This window comes from Lytechinus variegatus, chromosome 5 (assembly GCF_018143015.1).
Source record: "Lytechinus variegatus isolate NC3 chromosome 5, Lvar_3.0, whole genome shotgun sequence".
Classification (NCBI taxonomy): Eukaryota; Metazoa; Echinodermata; class Echinoidea; order Temnopleuroida; family Toxopneustidae; genus Lytechinus; species Lytechinus variegatus.
Genome location: NC_054744.1, coordinates 45,397,163 through 45,402,897, shown reverse-complemented (window position 1 = coordinate 45,402,897; position 5,735 = coordinate 45,397,163). Strand labels below are relative to the sequence as shown.

General features: G+C 36.4%; 1 pseudogene; it reads right to left on the bottom strand.

Annotated features, from left to right (window-relative positions):
- Positions 1-1,344: 1,344 nt before the first annotated feature.
- On the bottom strand, positions 1,345-3,430 carry LOC121414995 (annotated as a pseudogene).
- Between the last annotated feature and the right edge of the window lie 2,305 nt (positions 3,431-5,735).

The window sequence follows — 5,735 nt, the reverse complement described above, 5'->3', positions numbered from 1 at the left end:
TCAGCTCGCGCTCGCATAAATTCTTATACGCACATCATTCGTGCAAAGAGTCCTTAGAATGTCAAGTTTCTGGTCGGAAATTAATTTTTGCCGGGCATTATAATTTCAGCTCACATGGATCGTTTGGATAAACACCCCTCTAGTTATGATTACAAAAAAGGTCACAAAGATCAATTTCCAGGTCTAATATTTAAAAATTTGAGCTCGCGCTTCGCGCTCGCATGGTAATTTATGTCCAGGCCAAATAATACCTTCCTTAAAAATTATCAGGTTGTAGAATTTTTAAAAATCAGTTAACGCTCTCAACATTTGCCTAGTTCTATGCCCTCATTCTTCACGGTTACATTGTTTCGAATGTTCTGTTTTTAGTTCTAAATCTGAAGAACACTTCAGTTCGCGCTTGGCGTTTGTTTACTGCGTTCTTTATTAAAGAAGCATTTCTCTTTCAACATTGTTGATTCTATTTGTAAATTTGAATGTTTTATTCAAATTTTATGATTTAAAATGTAATTCCTTGAAATGCTTGTAGGCTGTAAGTAATCACGGCCCGGGCAAGCTAAAGAGTAATAATATCCAAGTCAGTTGGAAGCACATAGAGACGTTATAATCATAATATGATATGTAATTGTTATTACTATTATTATCATCATTATTATTATTGTTGTTGTTGTTGTTGTTAGTAGTAGTAGTAGTAGTAGTAGTAGTAGTAGTAGTAGTAGTAGAAGTAGTAGTAGTAGTAGTAGTAGTAGTAGTAGTAGTAGTAGTAGTAGTAGTAGTAGTAGTAGTAGTAGTAAGTATATTATCACTGTTGTTATTATTATTGTTTTGTTTATCATTATTAAGCAAAATAAATCATCACAACCATTAAACCTTTTTGGTATTCATTTCTTTTTCCTTACTGTATTGCCAAAACTTACACAAATGGATACTGAATACTTCGTCACCTTGTCACCAACTACCGTTACTTTAAATTGGCAAAAGATGTGGCAAATAAAGGCATGATTAATTCAGCAATATAAATACATACAAGTATGATATATATATTCATTAAGACCAGCTAAAATATAATTTGTTTTTTTCCATCTTTTATTTTTTGTTGGTTTAATTCGTGAACCAGCTCAAGAAAAAATGCAGCCACCTTTGACCCTTTGATCATTGTGTAGGTCATTTGAACAAGCATGTTTATTTACACATATAATGTAGATTTTTCACGTAGAATCCCGATAATTTAATAACCAGATGCTACATTTGTTTACATTGTATGAGCAATATACGAAATTGAAACCAATTAATTGTATGATACACATTATCTGCTGATGGTGAAGGATGGTATTATTTTACATGTTAGCTTTAAATATTTTATAAAGTGCTATACATAGAATTCTTCCTCAACAAATGATTTAATTGCGTTTCCATTAATTCTTGTACTGCTACCGGTAACTGATGCCGATCCTTAAATCATGGCTTCCCCGAAGATTATGATAATTTCCCGAATTCTTCGACGGGCTCATCAAATGTCCAATCTCCTCTTCATACTTATTCATCTGTGCTGCCTTTTCCTCCACGGGGTACGACCTTCGTCTTGCGTTTCCTCGTCCAACCCGTCGATATCTGCTATACAGGAAGGCGAGGATGATGACAGCGATGACGATGCCGGCAAGGAGAGCTGATAGGACGATCGACTTCACCGACTTGACGGTGCCGATGCATGGCGAATGAGGCACATTGATCAGCATTTGTCCCTCGTATGCTGGGGGTGAAACGCATGTGATGTTATCTATTTTAACACCCCATTGGCTGGAACTCCTTACTCTTTCTGACGTCAGCGCCAGGTTACAGTCACATCTCAATAAGTTATCAGAAGGTTCACCTTGGTGAGACTCCTAGGGAGATAATTAAGGCTGGCTTCACTAATGCTTACGATGTAATTACCCTCTAAATTGATTTGCTTTAAACGTTTTGCACCAAGAAATGCCAACGTGTCCATCACGCTAATGTTATTCCGACTAAGATCTACTTTTTCAAGATTCGAGAGATTCTGTAGGTTTGGACTTGGTTCAGCTGATTATCTTGTAAAGTGAGAAAGCGTAGTTTAATCAGTCGAGTTAGGTTTGGGGTTACACGAATGCTATTATTATGCAATAGGAGTGTTTCTAGGGAGATGAGATCAGGTGTTTGAAGAAATGTCAAAGACACCAGTAAGTTTCCACTGAGATCCAGAAAGCGGAGGGTCGCTAGGGAACTGATTGCTCCATATTCAATTCGTTCGATTGAGTTGTTGGCCAAGTTGATATGTTCCAGTCTCGCTCTTCTGCCCCATATGCCGTTTGAAATATTAACAAGGCGATTCTCATGAGCTTTCAACGTTGTCAGGTTGACTTGTTTGACGAGGAGGTCATCAGGAAGAATGTTCAGGTCGTTCGAGCTAAGATCGATTGTCCGTAAAGCTGTGTTCGAATCGAATGCAAAGCTTTCGATGGAACGCAACCCATTTAGCGACAGGTCAATCGTTTCAAGAACTTCACAGTAACCAGGGAACGTCCAGCCAATTTTACTCGTTTTGTCCGACAATGAAGTGGCATTTCTGAGATCCAAAACCTTCAATTTGAAGGTACCGACCAGCCAAGCAGTCGGTAGTGCTGAAAGTTCGTTATGAGAAAGGTACAATTCCTCTATACCTGATCCTGTCCTAAATGGACCCAGAGAAGCAATGTTCTTAAGTCCATTGTTCCTCAGAGAAAGCATTCTAAGCTTCGTATCACTAGATGATAAAAAAGATGGAAGAGTATTTATCGAGTTATTATCAACATTTAACGATGTCAAGTTAGGCATGGCAAGCAATATAGATTCATTTAATTGAGTAATATTATTGTTGCTTAAATCTAAAATTTTAAAAGGATAGGGAGTGTCCGCCAATGGCACGCTAGTTAAGGCATTGTTGCTGAGGTTGAGGACAGTCAGATTACCCAAACCCATAAAACAATTCCTGTTTATTGTAGCAATTCTGTTGTTTGATGCCGTTAAAACCTCCAACAATCTACTCTGCTTGAACACGGTACAGTTTTCCCGGTCGAACGTGTCCATGAAGTTCCAATCCAGAACAATCGTCTTTGCCTTGACAGGAAATACTGTAGAAGGTTCTGGTATAACCGCGAACAGTTCACCAATCGAATATCGTCGTTACAGCAGCAACGCCAAGGACAAGTGCTGGAGTTAAATCCTGTACTTGAAAGACTGATAGGTGTTGGTGAGCTACACCCATCGGTAGCTATCAATCCTGCCATGAGATAGATGACGATCAATCCAAGTCTAAGAGAAGAGTTCATTGCTCCACACAGTCTTCCCCTAATCATCATGTTGGCAAACTTTGAGGTATAATGAATAATGGTGGTTTAACAATCGTAGTTTACTTAATCCATTATTCCAAATCGTGAAGTGGATGGAAGTGGAAATTAGCACCGCACTGCACGCTGGAGAGAAAAAAATAAAAGAAAAGAAAAGTAAGAGGCCGTGTATCATTCAATCATTATGATCCATATTTACAAATAGATTGCTGAATCATTAAATGTATGTATTTTTTCAATTTTTTTCAGCAATAAATGAAATAGAAATGCGGAAAATTAATTTGATATAAACAAAATTATTACAACGAAAATCAAGTGAATTATTGATCAGTTTTATTTTTAGGTATATATGAATTACTAGAAATTACAAACAAATTAAGAACAATCGATATGATCGGTGGCATTAAATGAAACAAGTCAAAGGGATAACTTATTTCTAATGCTTGGTGGATCCTTATTCATGATGTGTGATGACAATTTGAGTGACGAAACACCCAATTAGATAATGCTATTTTGGTGGGTGTCAATTAACACATGATAAACAATATAAAAACATGGCAATCACAAAACATATATAAAATTATATATATATCACACTGATCTGAACACCAGGCACAGACATTACAGTAGGTCAGTAATAGTTTAGTTCATTTTATTCGATAATACAAAATAATAAATACTCATTACACAGACCACACATTAAATGAAAAATAAATACAGTTGCAGTCCAAATGCTCGATAAACGGGGAACTAACTAGGCCAATACATAATAAAGAAATCACATCTAAGGCAACGGTCGCAGCATTGATTTACAAATTGAGAAATTGACGTCGTAAACTAAGTGTTCCAAAACATATTCCTATTAAAATATTTTTTTTAAGTGACAAATAATTCGCTCTTTCAACATGTTTTTGGAGAGAATTTAAATCATATGATAACAAGGAAATGTGAGTAGGTATTATATGTTCTTTGACAAACACACACCCGCAGGATCAACAGGAAAAACACACACCAATTGATCTATTCAGGAGATTAGAGAAAGATGATAAGAGCAGTGAATAATATCTGTTGCAATCTTAGCTTGGCCGACGAGAAAATAAAATGCATACTTCAACTTATTCAGTAGTCCGGATAATTCTTTATAAAGCTGTATATCTGACTCCTAAGAAATATTTGATGTTTGTCTTCTCTCGGGGATAGCCAACCTCTTCAAATACTCGAGGAAGTTTTTGTATCATGAAACCTGAAAGGATGCATATATTGATCCTTTAACCCTCTATCGCATTGAAATAAAAACACTTTTATAGCATTTCGTTTCGGAGGGTACGTGGCGTGTCAGATGCGGCATTTTTGCTTGGTTGCAGCACATCGACCGCAGCGATCATGAATTCTTCATTATCAAACGCCTGACGATGGGGCACAGTGAAGGATGATATCTCATAAATAGATGTAATCAATTTTATGCTTCGACTAACGGGGTTTAATTGAAGTCTAGAGCTAGACAAAATAGATCAGAAGTGCTTTTAACATGTCTAATTCCAATAAAATATCATGCTTACATTCAAATAAATTTGTATTTAAGTAATCAGGATTATAGCGAGAAAATGCATAAGAAAATCATTCATTCTTTTGAAGCTCTGTATAGCGGTAAGGCCCCCAAAAGGCAAAGAAAAGAAAGGCTTTTATTTGCCGCAACCCGACAGACCCTTGTCATACCTGCCGACTTTTGATTTTTTTATTTTTTTTTAAATTCAAATTTGACCCAATGTGCCCTAATGTAATTGTTTTGCCTATTTTTGTAATGGCAAATTGCGCGGGAGAACATCATCGATAAGAAAAGATAACCTTGAGCCCCGCCCCCCCCCCCCAAAAAAAAAAAGAACGAAAGAAAGAAAGAAAGAACGACCTTCCGACTAGCCTAAGTCACTATTCCAAATTAATACTGATTACTTTATTAAAAGTTTTAATAATCAGATTTCATTATCCATGAAACAATCCGGTAATGAACATTGCAAACTTAAGACAGTTTTTTTTTTTTTTTTTTTCAGTTTGGAAAGCCCAATGTCAGGGCAATCGCGTCATGCCGGAACGGAGGTCACGTTTTAGAATGATATACTTAATCGACGGATTTTGTGATAGTGCTAGTACCTATCATGCCTATAAACAGGCATACTTTTGAGCTAGACACGATAGCGGTAAGGAAATTTCCTCAATCCTTATACTTTTCATATTGGTTTTTCCTTCTCCTTGTGCTTTTTTTTCCTTCACCAAAATAATGATGGAATATCTTAATGAATGAGGAGATGAAACAATGTCATCTACACCAAAGTATCCGTCATTAAAGATGCTCCTAAAATCACCCACGGGTAAAAGCTTTGTATACTTACTCTC